The sequence below is a fragment of the Bubalus bubalis genome, chromosome 22, assembly GCF_019923935.1.
Source record: "Bubalus bubalis isolate 160015118507 breed Murrah chromosome 22, NDDB_SH_1, whole genome shotgun sequence".
In the NCBI taxonomy this organism is placed as follows: domain Eukaryota; kingdom Metazoa; phylum Chordata; class Mammalia; order Artiodactyla; family Bovidae; genus Bubalus; species Bubalus bubalis.
The window spans coordinates 1,933,702-1,951,711 of NC_059178.1; positions in this window are offsets into that span (position 1 = coordinate 1,933,702).

Here is an 18,010-nt window from a genome sequence, read left to right on the forward strand (position 1 = left end):
ATCTATATCCTGTAATGGGATACTGGGGTAGTTGTTTGCACAAAGGGCCATAATAATTTCCTTTTCTGCCTTCTCACACTGACTCTGGGCTTGGGTGTGTGAGCTGCTTTGGTCAATGGGACACAATCACAGACTCAGGAAGTAACTGAACATTGAGACTTGTTCTCTGTTTTGTGGAACATTGAGACCACCATGTGAAGATGCCCAGGTTAGCCTACTGGAGGATGAGGAGCCACATGGAGAAGGGATGAGCCATTCCGGCTGTGGGGGCCCTAGACGAACCAGTCTTCCAACCACCAGTCTTGTGAGTGAGGCCCTCTCGCCAGCTGACTGCAGCATGTGAGAATCATAATGAAACCAACAAAGATCAGCTGAGCCAATTGAGAAGACGCTCCCAGCTGATGCACAGAATCGTGAGCTAAATGGGAGTGCCTTGAGCTCCTTCTTTTCAGGGAAATTTGTTATGCAGCATAAGCTAACTGCTAGATACTAGTGCCCTTCAATAAATAAAGACAGCATTTCCTCTTCACAAGTTTATAAACATGTCTATCAGCTTCAATAGACCCAAGATATGCATGAGCTGTTAACCTTATGAAAGGAAATTGAATTCATTTCTTTTCTATACTTTATTATATGGGCTTTCCTGGTGGCTCAGAAATGGTAAAGAATCTGCCTGTAATGCAGGTTCGATCCCTGGGTCAGAAAGATCCCCTGGAGAAGGGAATGGCTACCCACTCCAGTATTCTTGCCTGGAGAATTCAAAGGACAGAGGAGCCTAGTGGGTTACAGTCCATGGGGTCACAAAGAGTCAGACACAACTGAGAAACTAACACTCTCACACTTTATCTGATTTATGATTTATGCTTCAACAAGCCAACTGTTACAACACACTGATATCAAAGTATAGCAGCTTTCTCTAAAGTAAAATTTCAACAATTAAGCATATTTCATAGTGAAGTTTAGAGTTTCCTTTGTATCTTGATGTCAGTGTGATGAAAGGCCACAGTGATATAAATATCAATAATGTTTAGAATTTACATAGTATTTCACATTTCCAAAAATATCCAACTGTTGTTAGACAATTTCAATAATCTTTTTGAAAGTGGACATGTATTCTAATATGCCACCAGAATATAAACTCTATAAAAGCAGTTCTATTGCCTATTCGGTTCATTAATTCTCCATAGCACCTAAAACCTGGAATATAGTAGGTGCTCAATAAATATTTGTTTAATAAACAAATGAGTGAATGATTAAGGACCCAAAAGACTTGGTTAAGTATGTAGCTATCTTTTGGATGGTGTAAAACATTTTTTCACATTTTCTATTTTCTAACAAATGGATTTCTGCCTTCACTCTACTTAATTATCTTTCCAGCAAGACTACTTATGCTAAAATATTAAAGTAACTTGTTTTTAGAAGTAATATGTTAATTTTTCTTCGGTTCTGAAAATCATCAATCATTTTCAAAGAGTTCTAGAAAACCCACTGTATCATCTCTTTTATATTATCTCTATATATTTTCTAATCTAACAAGGAAGAGTCCTCCAAGACCTGGAACAACTGATAAGGCCACTGGTCATGCACTCTGAAAGCACAAACCACGGTGGTGGGCAGCGTCATCTGCATCTGAGTGAATGCCAGTCCCATTCTCAAGCATGGGCTCTTACTAAGGAAAGGTATTGGGAAAACCTGAAGGAGTTTGGGCTGTGGTTTAATCAGAAAATATTTTTTAAAAGGCTGTTGAGTCCCAGTGGTGAGGGCAATGACCACACAACTAAATCCTTAGTCCTGTTTGCATATCTGAATCACTCTGGGCATTGAAAAATATTCTATATGATATATGGGTATGGTTTGATATTGTCAGTGTTCCAGATTTTGACCATGCTAATAGGTGTATATTAGGAGCTTCCCTGGTGGCGCAGATGGTAAAGAATCTGCCTGCAGTGCAGGAGACCCAGGTTCCATCACTGGGTTGGGAAGATCCCCTGGAGAAGGGAATGGTTACCCACTCCAGTATTCTTGCCTGGAAAATTCCATGGACAGAGGAGCCTGGTGGGCTACAGTCCATGGGGTCCCAAAGAGTCAGACATGACTGAGTGACTAACAAACATATATGGAGACGTTGCTCAGCTTTTCTGTAAACCTAACACTGCTTCAACAAACAGTCTGTTGATTAAAAGAAGGAAAACACACAGAGACACACATGCACAAACACTGGGTGCCGATGGCTGATCCGCAGGGCTAATGAATCAACATTTCTGAGGTTGGGGCCTGGGTATCTGATTTTTAAAAGTTCCCTAAGAAAGCTGAGTGCCAAAGAATTGATGCTTTTGAACTGTGGTGTTGGAGAAGACTCTTGAGAGTCCCTTGGACTGCAAGGAGATCCAACCAGTCCATCCTAAAGGAGATCAGTCCTGGCTGTTCATTGGAAGGACTGATGCTGAAGCTGAAACTCCAGTACTTTGGCCACCTCATGCGAAGAGCTGACTCATTGGAAAAGTCCCTGATGCTGGGAGGGATTGGGGGCAGGAGGAGGAGGGGACGACAGAGGATGAGATGGCTGGATGGCATCACCGACTCAATGGACGTGAGTCTGAGTGAACTCCGGGAGTTGGTGATGGACAGTGAGGCCTGGCGTGCTGCGATTCATGGGGTCGCAGAGAGTCGGACACGACTGAGCGACTGAACTGAACTGAAGAGGCTTCTAATCTGCCACCAGCACTGTGAAGAATTGCCTTAAAAGGATGGCAGCTTTTCTGACTAATGTAAATAGCCCCTTGATTGCAAATGGGTAAAGAAACTTGATTTTGCTTTAAAATGTCTATGAGATCTTGAGTGGAAATGATACATAGAGGTGCTGCGGGTCCAGAATCGAGCTCATGTCTGGAAATAGTGAAGGACTACTAAGCGATGCATTGGTCACTGTTGTGCTTATCTGCCAATCGCCTAGAGAAAGCCTGGCTGCAGTCAGTCACCTCCTTATTTTATTAGAGCTGCGGCTGCCTGTCAGGACAAGGTAATGGGCTTGAATATAGCAACTATGAGCACAATGAGTTCAAGGAGGCGACCTCCTTCCCCCAACTCGTGTACAGTGAGCTAGTCCGGGGTTGGCTGAGGGTCCTAACTGCGTTAATAACCAAGCATCCTTCACAATAAACTGCGGACAGGATCCTAATTAATGAGCTCGATTCATCGGAAGCAGAATCCACCTACTGCGTAAGAGGGACGGCTATCCATCAAGCCGAGTGAAACGCGGAACCTGCAGAACCTATTAACGCCATAGAACATCTTTTATCGGAGGCTTTCAGAGCACTTTATAAACATTAACTCGCACTACACTCTTGGGAAAGTTACTGATGACAAGCCGGCGATCGAGCCGCTAAGCTTAGCCTTCAGCTTTCTCCAGGAGATCTGGCTGGCAGCAGCAGGGTGGGGGCTGGGGGCACCCTCCGGGTTCTCCTCACAGTCCAGGGTGGGTGGGGGTGGAGGAGGATGGCGGGAGGCCTGCGGATTGGTGCAGGAAACACAGTGTAGAAACTGGGTGCTTCCGCTTCAAGCTCAAAGCGAATCTCAGCTTTCAGTGTCTCCATTGCGAAATGAAGATGAGGCGTCTTCTTCCTGGTTTCAAATGACTGTTTGAGATGGACGATCTGTCTTTTTCAGGGGCTCTGCTTGCTCCTTCCAGCCTTGAAGTGTGGTTCCCACCCCTCCCCACCCCACCCAAGCAAATCCAGTATGGAGGATAGAGTAAAGGGTCAGCTAGATCAGAGTTCAATTTCTAGCTGTGTGACCTCAGGCTAATGACTCATCTTCCCTGGGCTGGAGTCTGCCCAAGCCCCCAAATGGGGTTTACAGTAAGCACCACGCAGAGGACCGGGATGAGGGCGGAGACATGGAGCAGGGGATGCTCGCCAGGATGCTGTGCGTGTGCGCGGCGCGGACTTGTGCCCTCTGCAGACAGTGGCGAGAGCGCAGCTCTCCGTACATGGGACTGCTCTGCCTGTTAGGGTTTCCCTGAGGTGGCAGTGTGAGAATAGAGTAGAGAGATGGGTTAGGAGCCCACTGGAGTCCAGTCAAAGGGGCCTGAAGGCCTACACCTGAGAAGCGGGTGGACCTGAGTGCTGTTTGGGCGGCGGCGCGCTGCTCCGGCACCCGTTTGCACCTGTGTGGGTCTCGGCCGCCTGCCTTTCGGCTCCTGTTCTGTCCCATTCATGGGTTTCCCAGTATTTTCATTTCCTAAGTCCGCTGCTGCAAAGTACCTCAAACTGGGGGCTTCACACACCAGAAATGCATTTCTCTCACAGTTCTGGAGGCTAGAAGAATCTGTTTCCTGCTTCCCTCCCGGCTTCTGGTTGCTGCCGGCAACCCCTGGCGTTCCCTGGTCTGTACACACATCACTCCAGTCCCTGCCTCCGTCTTGCATGACCTTCCTTGTGTGTCTCTCAGTGTCCAGATTTCTCCTCTTATTCGGACACCAGTCCTTGGATTAGGATCTAATCCAATGGCTTCATCTTAATTTGATGACATCTTCGAAGACCTATTTCCAAGTCGGCTTACGTTCACAGGCATGGAGCCTGGAAACAAGAGCCTATGCCGACACTCTCCAAGAGGTCTGATCACTGTGCTGATAATTCAGTGGTCAGCAGCCTTTCACCTTCATGGATCTTACTGCAGCCACCCCCTAATTGCCTTCTTCCCTCCAAGCAGTGTGGGAAGGGATGGGGATCTTAGCTCACATGATGATGTAATTCCCTCAGGAATCGAGTGAGCCAAGTGTTTGGACTTCAAAAATAGTGTCAGTCGCTCAGCCGTGTCCGACTCTTTGCAACCCCATGGACTGTAGCCCGCCAGACTCCTCTGTCCATGGAATTCTCCAGGCAAGAGTATTGGAGTGGGTAGCCATTCCCTTCTCCAGGGTATCTTACCGACCCAGGGACTGAACCCGGGTCTCTCGCATTGCACAGAGACTCTTTACCATCTGAGCCACCAGGGAAGCCCTGAACTTCAGAGGGCTCTGAAAACTTGGGTCAGCTTCCAACAGGCTTCAGAGGAAGAGACAAGGACTCCTCAACCAGCCCTTCCTGGCAAACTTCAGCTGACTACCTCCTTGCTACTTAACAGGGCTTCGGGCCATTAGAACTGATGCCTTATCGTCTAACCACAGATGTTTTTCCTGGGGCTTCTAGAAATAACTTATCACTCTTGCTGATATTAAATACACACTTTTACAACAAATACAGTTCGAATGCTTCAAAAGCAGCCTTTAGAGAGCATCCTCAGCACCAGGATTACTACATCCTCCCGAAACACATATTACCAACGACTGGCAATTGACTTGAACTTTTTTCCAAACACACAGAAAAGAGCACCATTAAAATATTTCTTTTTGACACACGATTAAACTTATCAGTGACCTCCCAGCTGGGCAGAACACTATAAAGTTTCTTCTCAGGGGCACTGGTCTACTTAAGGATTTCCTCTTTCCCCAGATCAGTAACATGGACCTGATTATAACTGGTGAGAAATGGGCATGAGAGAGAGGGAGAAGTAGAAGATAACGTGGACTTTCTGGCTGGAATATTTAATGGCCTTTCTGACATTTCAACCAACGGTACGTAGGAGAAGGAGTTTGTATATGCGTGATGAGGAGGGGCCAAAATGAGTTCACATGTAGGCATGTTGAATTTGAAATTCATCTGGAACATCTAAGGGGAGCAGTCCAGAAGACCATTAGCTCTGGGTGCCAAGATCTGGCGTGAGATCTCTGCTGCGTGTGATGGAAAAGGCCAGAATGGTTGCAATCACTCAGAAAGCATGCAGAGTGGGAATAAAAGAGAACTCAGGGTGGCACTGGGGTGGGGGACCCAGCGCTCATGAACACAGGGGGAGCGGCCACAAATACCTTGAAGAGGAGTAGTGGGGTGAGCCCTCCGGTAGCAGATGAACGGGGGTCTGGTGTGACCAGAAGAGGGGCAGAAACAATCTAAAGGAGGAGGAGGGGTGAGGTGGGAGAGACGGCTGCTCGGTGGGCCAGCCAGTGAGAACTCAAAAGCATTTTAGGAAAGGGACGGTTGCTGATTGAGCGGAGAAGATGTGAGTCTGAAGACAGTGTTTGGGGAGTGAAAAAACAGCTTCTATAAAGTGCACAAAGCTGTTTGAAGAATATTGACTGGAAAGTGGAGAGAGAGAGCTGGGGGAAGAAAAGAAAAACAAAAAAACAGAAAAAACGGGCTTGAACGTCCAGGAAAGAAAGAGACAGAATGATGAATGCAGTTAAAGCCTGAGAAGACGAGAGACTGGGATTCAGAGGCTTGGACTAAGGTCATGTCTTTTTCTTTCTTTCTTTTGTTTTGCTTTTTAAAAAAATAATGGTGAAATACGCTTAATATAAAGTTACCATTTTAACCATTTGAAAGTGTACAGCTCAGTGGCAGTAAGCACATTCATGTTGTTGGGCAACCATCACCACCACCCATGCCCAGAACTCTCTTCATCTTGCAAAACTGAAACTCTTCTTATTAAACAATAACTCCCTCCTTATTCCTCTCCCCAGCCCCTGGAAACCACCACTCTATTTTCTGTCTCTATGAGTTAGACTATTCCAGGTACCTCATGTAAATAAAATCATACAATATTTATCCTTCTAAGACTGGGTTACTTCCCTTTGCATAATGTCCTCAAGGTACATCTATTTGTAGTGTATGCCAGAATTCCCTTCCTTTCTAAGGCTGAATAAAATTCCATTGTGTGTATCAGTTCAGTTCAGTTCAGTCGCTCAGTCATGTCCGACTCTGTGATTGCATGAACCGCAGCACACCAGGCCTCCTTGTCCATCACCAACTCCCAGAGTTTACTCAAACTCATACCCATTGAGTTGGTGATGCCATCCAGCCATCTCTTCCTCTGTCGTCCCCTTCTCCTCCTGCCCCCAATCTTTTCCAGCATCAGGGTCTTTTCAAGTGAGTCAGTCAGCTCTTCACATCACGTGGACAAAGTATTGGAGTTTCAGCTTCAACATCAGTCTCCAATGAACACCCAGGACTGATCTCCTTTAGAATGGACTGGTTGGATCTCCTTGCAGTCCAAAGGACTCTCAAGAATCTTCTCCAATACCACAGTTCAAAAGCATCAATTCTTTAGCGCTCAGCTTTCTTTATAGTCCAACTCTCACATCCATACATGACTGCTGGAAAAACCATAGCCTTGACTAGATGGACCTTTGTTGGCAAAGTAATGTCTCTGCTTTTTAATATGCTGTCTAGGTTGGTCCGGAAAAGGCAATGGCACCCCACTCCAGTACTCTTGCCTGGAAAATCCCATGGACGGAGGAGCCTGGTAGGCTGCAGTCCATGGGGTCGCGAAGAGTCGGACACGACTGAGCGACTTCACTTTCACTTTTCACTTTCATGCATTGGAGAAGGAAATGGCAACCCACTCCTGTGTTTTTGCCTGGAGAATCCCAGGGACAGGGGAGCCTGGTGGGCTGCCATCTATGGGGTCGCATGGAGTTGGACACAACTGAAGAGGTTTAGCAGCAGCAGCAGCAGGTTGGTCATAACTTTTCTTCCAAGGAGTAAGCGTCTTTTTATTTCATAGCTGCAGTCACCATCTGCAATGATTTTGGAGCCCCCCAAAAATAAAGTCTGCCACTGTTTCCACTGTTCCTCCATCTATTTGTCATGAAGTGATGGGACTGGATGCCATGATCTTAGTTTTCTGAATGTTGAGCTTTAAGCCAACTTTTTCACTCTCCTCTTTCACTTTCATCAAGAGGCTCTTTATTTCTTCTTCCCTTTCTGCCATAAGGGTGGTGTCATCTACATATCTGAGGTTATTAATATTTCTCCCAGCAATCTTGATTCCAGCTTGTGCTTCATCCAGCCCAGCGTTTCCCATGATGTACTCTGCATATAAGTTAAATAAGCAGGGTGACAGTATATAGCCTTGATGTACTCCTTTTCCTGTTTGGAACCAGTCTGTTTTTCCATGTCTAACTGTGTGTGTATACCAGATTATATTTATCCATCTATCTCTCAATGGACACTTGAGTTGTTTCCAGCTTTTGGCTATTGTGGATAATGCTGCTATGAACACAGATGTACAAATATCTCTTCGAGTCCCTGCTTTTGGTTATTTTGAGTATGTAAGAAGGTATATAAGATGTAAGACAGCATCAACAACTCAATGGACATGAATTTGAGCAAACTCCAGGAGATAGTGAAGGACAGGGAAGCCTGATGTGCTGCAGTCCATGGGGTTGCAAAGAGTCAGCCATGACTTAGCAACTGAACAACAAGATCACTTCTTTTTCGGCAGGTGTCGCTTATATCCAGACATCAGCTCAGCAGCTCTCTCACAAAATCTTAGTTATTTCAGTGAAAACAGCCAAGATCCTGCTGCTATTGACACTGTCTCTCAAATGATAGCACAGAGGCCACATGTTCTAATCCCATTACTCATAAACTTGATGCTACACATTATATATAGACCATAATTCACTTTTAGAAATTGTTGTCATAAAGTGACTGTCATAAAGCAAGTTATATTTTCCCACAGGAACCATGTTATAATTGGGGGTTCCATCTTTGATCCAGAATGTAATATCAAATAAATAATGGCTAGGCAAAATATGTGCTATAAACTCAAATATACAAAACTATTAACCTCTACAATTAATTAAAATAGCAGTGCCTATAAATGGGTCATAAATGCACAGTGCACATTATACAGCAGGCTCTCGATGGCTATAAAGCGCGCTAATAGCAGATAAAAATTACGAGTGGCCACGTCAGAGGTGTGAGCTAAAGTAGAGCTGAAATCCACTCTAAATCATAAATTCACAACATTTCTATGTGTTTTGTTAGGTAATGGAAAGAAGTTTCTCTGAGGGATGTTTGTATTACAAAGCCCTCATGATAGCTTCAGAGAGCAAGTCTTGGGTTATATAAATAGTGCTATTTGCAATGGGGCTTGGAGGAAAGAGAATGGACAGGGGTTCAGTGCACTTGAATCACACCAAGTTGCTTCCTACGAGCAAGGCAATGTACAAGGGGCAGATTTAGTGCCAGCTGAGGTACTGGGACCTCAGCATCTTTAGCTATTGAATGAGATGTTGGAGTGACAACCACCAACTCTAAACCTCCATGACTCCATAACCTGAAGGGGCTTTATGAGGACGATATAGTTAGCCAGATTTCTTGAAAAGCCGTCTAAAGATGCTTAGACTAGTGGGGCTGGGAAACAGGGAGTGGAAAAAGATGTTTAGACTAGTATCTTTTATATTTTCCTGGGTAGGTTCACCTCTCGAGAAGCAAAGAGATTTACAGTCATTCCATCCATGTTCAGATGTCTGAAGCTATTTTAACAGTCCCTCTGTCTAGGGATAGATATAGGGTGAAGCTGAGGGATAGGACGTGACATCTTACCAAAAGTTTACTCAAAATGACAAGATGACAAGAGAGCACACTTGAACTTTCACCTTTTGCATTTTCTTAACTTAGAGCTTCACATGCAGCTGTTTGAGATAAAACCTAAAGATAAAATCTAAAGGTCACTAGAAAATAATAAACTTTCTACACACTAAATGTTTATGTCCTCCCAAGTTTATCTGCTGAAGCTCTAATTCCCAGTGCAATGGAATTAGGAGGTGGGGCCTTTGGGAGGTGATCAGGTCATGAGTGTGGAGCTCCCAGGAATGGGGTTAGTTACTGAAGAGGCCTGGGAGAGGTGATCTTTCTCTGCTTTCTGCAATAGGAGGGAAGATGCAGCAAGAAGCAGCCACCTGCAAACCAGGAAGAAACTCTCACCGGACATGGGATCTGCTGAAGCCTTGATCTTGACCTTCCCAGCTTCCTGAACCATGAGAAATAAATTTCTGTTTTTAAGCTATCAAGCCTACAGTCTTCTGCTTAGCAGTCTGAAGTCACTAAGGCAAATTCCTGTGAATTATTTTGCTAGATACATGGTTGAACATTGTCAAGTTAATTCTACTTCATTAGAAACCTGCACAGATTAAAGTAGCCTTTCCATTTCTGATGGGATGCTGGACTTGATAAATGAAAACCAAAATGAAATATCACTGCACATCTATTAGAATGTCTAAAATTTTAAAAAGGGCCAGGGAACTTCCCTGGTGTTCCAGTGGCTAAGACTCCATGCTCCCAAGGCAGGGGTCCTGGGTTCAATCCCTGGGCAGGGAACTAGATCCCACATGCCTCAACTAAGACCTGTGGAACCAAATAAGGTGTTTTTTTTTTTTTTTTAAAGGACTATATTGAAGTTGGAAAGCATGTGAGACAACTGGAATTGCTGGTGGGAATGTAAAATGGTACAAACATTTTGGAAAACAGTTTGGCAGTTCTTAAGTAGTTAAAGATAAACCTAGTATATGTCATTCCACTTCTAAATATGCACCCAAGAGAAATGAAAGCCTATGTTTACACTAAGACTTGTACTGATTGTCCATAGCATATTTATAACAGCCAAAAACTAGACATAATCCAATGTCCAGCAACAATTGATGAGATAAACAAATTGTATCATATTCATACTGTTGAATACCAACCAATAATAAAATAGAATCAATTGTTATAAATGCAATAACATGAATCAATCTCAAAATAATTATGCTGAGTGAAATAAGCTGGTTCCAAACAACTCTTTACTATACTATTCCACTTATATAAAATTCCAGAAAAAGGAAGCTAATGTATAGTTACAATAAACGGATCGGTGGTTACTTGGAGACAGTGATGGAAGGAGACAGATGTGGAGTGCGAAGGGGCATGGAGTGATGAAAATGTTCTGCATCTTGATTGTGGGCGGGGGTTTCACAGGTTTTTACTTTTGTTGGACTCACTGAATTGTACATTTTAAATATGTGTAATTTACTAAACTTAAATTATACCCAAGTAGTAAGTAAAAAAAAAACATAACAAAGCCAAAAAATTATTTTAAGACAAAAAAAAGCTAAACTTAACTAAAGAAGGTTCTAAAAAATTTAAAAATTTATTTTGGATAGGAGAGTGAATCCCATGGACAGAGGAGCCTGGTGGGCTGCAGTCCATGGGGTCTCGAAGAGTCGGATACGACTGAGTGACTTCACTTTCACTTTTCACTTTCATGCATTGGAGAAGGAAATGGCAACCCACTCCAGTGTTCTTGCCTGGAGAATCCCAGGGAAGGGGGAGCCTGGTGGGCTGCCGTCTCTGGGGTCACACAGAGTCGGACACGACTGAAGTGACTTAGCAGCAGCAGCAGCATGAGGTGCATTAACAAACAATAAGCTGGTGGTTAATATTGGGTAAATTAAGCAATCATTAATTGAATAAAGAAAAGAATCATATTATTTATTTTGGGGAATAGACAGTGGCACACAATTCAGGAGAGAGGTGGTAGGTACATGGTCATTTCAAGCTCCGTACATTATTCATTAAGAGTGTAAGGTGAGTGAATAATCTAATCTTTAGATAAATTTAAGCCCCTAAAAGAATATAAATATAGAACTTCCAAACCAATAAAGAGAAAGATGGAATAATTAAAACAAAATCACAAGGAAGTAAAAGAGAAGAAACATTACAAAAGTGGACAAAATAGCAGCAGTAAGATGTTGTATTAGTTTTCTAATGAGACAGTACCACAAACTTAGTGACTTAAAAGAGCACGCATTTATTATCTGGAGTTCCCAGTCCAAAATGGTCTAAAATCAAGCCATCGGCAGGCATTCCCGGTGGCTCAGCAGTAAAGAATTCACCTGCAGGAGATGCAGGAAATGCGAGTTTGATCCCTGGGTCAGGAAAATCCCCTGGAGGAGGAAATGGCAACCCACTCCAGTATTCTTGCCTGGGAAATCCCAGGGACAGAGGAGCCTGATGGGCTACAGCCCATGGGGTCGCAAAGAGTTAGGCGCAACTGAGCAACTGAGCATGCGCAGCGGCACGCCAGGGGCGGGGCTGTGTTCCTTGTGGAGGCTCCTGCTGCTGCTGCTAGAGGCTTCCCGCGGTCCTCGGGTCATCGCCCTGTTCCTGCTGCTGCTGCTAAGTTGCTTCAGTCGTGTCCGACTCTGTGCAACCCCATAGATGGCAGCCCACCAGGCTCCCCTGTCCCTGGGATTCTCCAGGCAAGAACACTGGAGTGGGTTGCCATTGCCTCCTCCAATGCAGGAAAGTGAAAAGTGAAAGTGAAGTTGCTCAGTCGTGTCCGACTCTTAGCGACCCAGTGGATTGCAGCCTACCAGGCTCCTCCGTCCATGGGATTTTCCAGGCAAGAGTACTGGAGTGGGTGCCGTTGCCTTCTCTGTGCCCTGTTCCTGGTCTCCCGTAATTCCCTAGCGGACGGCTGGGTGAATGGAGGCAGCGGTCACCATGTGGGACATGCTATACCTGCAAGTCTTCCATCTTGTAACAGCAAGTGTGAGCAAAGTGTTGAGTGAGCAGTCAACGGAGGACTTCAGTTCAGTTCAGTTCAGTCACTCAGTCGTGTCCAACTCTGTGCGACCCCATGAATTGCAGCATGCCAGGCCTCCCTGTCCATCAGCAACTCCCAGAGTTCACTCAAATTCACGTCCATTGAGTCGGTCATGCCATCCAGCCATCTCATCCTCTGTCATCCCCTTCTCCTCCTGCCCCCAATCCCTCCCAGCATCAGAGTCTTTTTCAATGAGTCAACTCTTTGCATGAGGTGGCCAGAGTACTGGAGTTTCAGCTTTAGCATCATTCCTTAGGGAACTGCAGTCTTCATGGCAGGGGCCAAGGCTGGGGAGGAGTCAGAGATCAACAGCGTTAGCATCTGTGACCTTCTGAGAAGCTGGATTCCCCACCGGGAAAGGGGCCTCTGGGTCCTCAGAGACGCTGAGGTGGGTACACACAGACACCACGGAAACAGAAAGGCTCTTTCTCTGGTACAGCCTGTGTGCCTGGGTCCTTGAAGGGGAGTGAAGAGGAAGTCACTCAGTCATGTCTGACTCTTTGTGACCCCATGGACTGTAACCCTCCAGGCTCCGCTGTCCATGGAACTCTCCAGGCAAGGATACTGGAGTGGGTTGCCATTTCCTACTCCAGGAGATCTTCCCAACCCAGGGATGAACCTGGATCTCCTGCATTGCAGGAGGATTCTTTACTGAATTACCTGGCACTCATCACACTGATGGAGGATAAGAAGGAGAGAAGGTACAAGCACAGTACTGAAAACATGAAAGGGAACATAACTGTAGGTCCTTCGAAGACTAAAAATGTAAGGAAATACTGTAAAAAATTTAATTCTACTATATTTGAAAACCTAAGATAGACATGTTCCTAGGAAAATGTAATTTACTCAAAATACAATGCAAGTCTGAAAGCTTATGTGACGTGTGTTTCTCCCTTAGGGGACACTGGAGAGCACGTCAGCATCATGCTTTGGGGGCCGTTTTAAGCAGTGGAGTCATTAACAAAGATCACAAAAATGTGAAAAGCGAAACACTGAACAGACCACCACAGAAAGAATGCTTGTTTACGGTATGAGAGCTGCAACAAGAAGGCCAGAGGTCACTGGTTTGCCCTTGCTCTGGACCTGCAGGTAGGGTGACTCAGTTTTCTCCACTCTGCGCCTGCGCATGTCTGCAAAGGACTGCAAAAGCACGGTATTGATTTTGGCCTCACAGATAAGTTTTAGCAAGCAAGTGAATTTGCAAATACGATGTCACGAATAATGAGGTTTGATTCTGTTCCCTTTAACAGTAGAAAGAAGATGATGTTGAGGATCCTAGTCAGATTTGGAGGAGACACGATTTTCTTTTTATGAAGATGATGTGATTCTTGTGAGATTTGGAAAGGATATGCAGATGATACGACTATGCACATAGAACCCCCCAATCCATAATAATCATTAGAGTTAATCAGAATTTAGAAAGATTGCCTAATACAGAATGAGTGTACAAAAATTAAATTTGTATACATCAGCTGTAAATATTCAAAGAATGTAATTTAATAAGAGATATCAATATTATAACATTGAAAATACCCAGGAAGGAAACTGTTGAAGAGCAAGATCTTAGTGAACAAAATTTTTTAACTTTATTGAAACATGTCTACCAAGATGCCAGTAAATGAAGGACATGCTGTATTGATGGATGGGGGTAAATTAGCAAAGAAGGCAGTTCTTTCCAAATATATATGTGTGTATGTGTATGTGTACTCAGTCATGTCCGGCTCTTTGTGACACCATGGACTGTAGCCTGCCAGGCTCCTCTGTCCATGGGATTCTCCAGGCAAGAAGACTGGAGTGGGTTGCCATGCTCTCCTCCTGGGGATCTCCCCAACCCAGGGATCAAATGTATGTCTCCTGTGTCCCCTGCATTGCAGGTGGATTCTTTACCCCACTGAGCCATCAGGGAAGTTAAATTGCTTATGGATATGTAAATTCTTGTAACTACACTAGAGCATAACGGACATTTGGTAAAAAGGCCTTTCCTGGTAGCTCAGACAGTAAGGTGTCTGCCTATAATGGAGGAGACCTGAGTTCGATCCCTGGGTCGGGAAGATTCCCTGGAGAAGGAAATGGCAACGCACTTCAGTATTCTTGCCTGGAAAATCCCATGGACGGAGAATCCTGGTAGGCTACAGTCTACGGGCTCGCAAAGAGTCGAACATGACTGAGTGACTTCACTTTCTTTCTTAAAATGTGTATATCCAATAACCTAGTCATTCTACTCATAGGGGAACAGGAACTCATGGCATTGTTTATAGTAGCCCTGTAACAGCCAGAAGCAATCAGCGTGTCCAATGACAGTGGAATGGTTAAGTACATTGTGATATATTCGCGTAATAGAGGGCCGTAAAGCCGTGAGCACGTTTGAATTACAGCTGCCCACAGTAATATGTGTGCATGCGTGCTCAGTCCCTTCAGCTGGGCCTGACTCTTTGCGACCCTCTGGGCTGTAGCCCGCCAGATTCCTCTGCCCATGAGATTCTTCAGGCAAGAACACTGGAGTGAGTTGCCATGCCCTTCTTCAGGGGATCTTTCCAACCCAGGGACTGAACCCACGCCTTTATGTCTCCTGCATTGGCCGGCGGGTTCTTACCTCTAGCACCACCTGGGAAACCCACACAATAATATGGATGACCTGTAATACTGAATGAAGAAAGCAAATCTCAGAATACCCTCAGTACAGTTAGATTTATATAAAACTTTAAAATACTAACTTAGGCCTATTGCATAGGAATACAAATAAGAATTTAAAAGCATAAACCCAAAAGTAAGCAAGAGAGTGATCTCCAAATTAAAAATAATCCTTTATCTGGAGGAGGGGATGAGATGGGCGGGGATTTAATGTGCTTCCCTTTAATGGTGGCTTTCTTTTTCTTAAACTGATTTGTGAATTATTATGTTGCTGTTATTTATACCTTATGCATAGAAATAGTTTGGTGTATATACAGGCATTTAGTCTAGCAATTAAAAAAGAACAACAACAAAAAAGAAAACCAGACACCAAACAACAAAAATAAAAGTTTCAAATAATTGCCAAAGCAGGCAATATAGTGACAGGCCTTGACTAAGATTGACCCACCATTTATATACTGCATTGTTTTTGGCATTTGACATAGATCATTTTATTACATTCTTTCCGGTATCTTTTGAGGATATGTCTGATTACCCTGTTTTATAGAAAAGGAACACTGAAGCTTAGAAAGTTTAAGTGGCTTGATGGTAAAAAGCAGTAAACGATAGAATGGGAATTCACTTCCAGCTATCTCATGTTCCAAAACTGGCAAAAACCTGTGTTCTGAAACCTTGTTCTTTGATTTAAAATTTCAAATCAGCTCATCAAGTTAAAAACAAATCAGGTGAAGAAAGCTGAGACCAGCATTTCCTCTACGCCGTCGAGGACCCTGGACCCCTTTCTAATCAGCAGAGAAGCCAGACACAGATAGAGCAAGGCCCCGCAGCTGCTGCAAAGGGCAGAACCCCAGGAGGAGAAAGCAGCCTTAAGGAAAATGGAGGCCATTTTCAGTCCCAGAAGATGCCTGCAGGGACTCCCCTGGCGGTCCAGTGGTTAAGACTTCACCTTCCGAAGCAGGGCTGCACACTCGATCCCTGATCAGGGAGCCAAGGCCCCATATGTGAGGGGTGTGGCCAAAATTTTTTTTTAGTAAAAATAAATTAATTAAAAATAAACTAAAAACAAAAAGATGTGTGCAGACCCCAAAGGAGATAACCTATGGGCAAAACAAACAGAGCAGAGCTCAGTCTGCAAGGGAGGAAGTGGAGATACACACAAGCAAACAAGCAAGCAAACAAACGGGTCTTGTGGAACTTCCAAGGTGAGTAATGCTGCTCCTAGAGCCAGTCCTGGGCCAGACCCAGCTGATGCTGCAGGCAGACGGACGGCAGAGCTGCCTGCCGTCCTGAGAGGCTGCTCTGCGCAGGGAAGCCCGCTAGTGCAGGTGGCCCCAGCCCACCCCTTCCTTTCAGACCCGGCCAATTAACGTGACTCATTTAGGAGAAAAGCTCTTCTCAGAACTTAATCTTTCAGTGGTGAGCTGGGATCAAAATAATTTAGCAGAGGTGACTTAGGGCCTAAGAATTGGGCAAGAAGCAGAGATTTCTGCTGTGGTGTGTTTACTGCAAACATTGCAAATGCTTTTCCCGTTGGGCAGGCCTTACTCTGAACAGAATGTTGTCAGAAGTCTGTCCACTTTCTTTTCCCTCTGTGGCTTATTTTACTTTCAATAGCCGCCTCTTCTGAACTTGCTTTGCACGGAGGAGGGGAGGTGTGACATTTCCCCAAATCGTGGCCTTGACACACTTAGGTTTTGAAATGAGACTTGCTAAATATTCAGCATCAAATCTTCCAAGGAGCTGCTCGCCTGCATTATCAGGGTGGTAAAAATTCCAGGTTCCATGGTGAGCTGAATTCCTGGGCTCTCATTGCTACTGTCTCCTGAAATTTCCTTCAAAATAAAACAGCCACTTCATTCCCTAGATCCGAGGTGGCAGTTTGGTGGCATTCTTAGTTTTTCAGTCTCTAGGTCTCACTCTCTGAGATCTGCTGACTTCCCCAAATCCATTTAAAACTTGGCTCTCCCACCACCACCCCACCACCCACCAAAACACAGCATTTCTTCACTTTACTTCACACTACATAATTGTACTTTCTGGATGAGAAGTTGCACCTCAGACATTTAGCCATGGTTTTCACAGTCAATAAATGAATAAATTAAAGAGCTCCTTGCCAGCTGTGGTTTCTGAGAAGAAGAAACATTTTTCCTCAGTCATCTGACTCTATTTCCCATTCTTCCCTTTTAGGTGGAGATGAACTTGGTAGGTGAATACAGTTTCCTTTTTTTTCCATTAGAATTTGAAAATTAATATTTATAGTTAGTCAACCCAAAATAAGTTTTTCTAGCAGGCATTTCCATACTTAGAGAAATTAGAGAGTTAGAATCCAATGAACTTAAGAGGATTTCTCATGCCCAGCTCATTTTTGTTTAAATTGTGATAAAATACACATAACAAAATTTACTGTTTCTCAGCCACTTGAAGAGTAAATAATGTGGCATTAAATATATTTACAACATTTTCAACTATCACCAATAACTAGTTCTAGAAATGTTTTATCATTCCATACAGAGACTCTGCATTCAGTAAGCAATAACTCTCCATTTCCTGGCCCATCTCAGTCCCTAGTGACCACCATTCTATCTTCTGTTGCTAGGAACTTGACTATTCCAGGCATGTCATATAAGTGTGATCATAGGAAATGTAGTCCTTCTGTGCCTGACTTATTTCACTTAGCATGTTTTCAAGGTTCATTCACATTGTAACAGGCATCAGAACTTCAGTCCTTTTTACAGATAAATAATATTCCATTGTACACGTGTTTATTCATCTGTTGATGGACACATTATTTACAAAAGCCAAAGACCCCGCTTTTTCTTTGACTCTTATATGTTATGAATGCTGCCGCACCGGTACCAGAGTCTGCTTTCACTTCTCTGAGGCATGTACTTGGGGTTAGAACTGCTGGGTC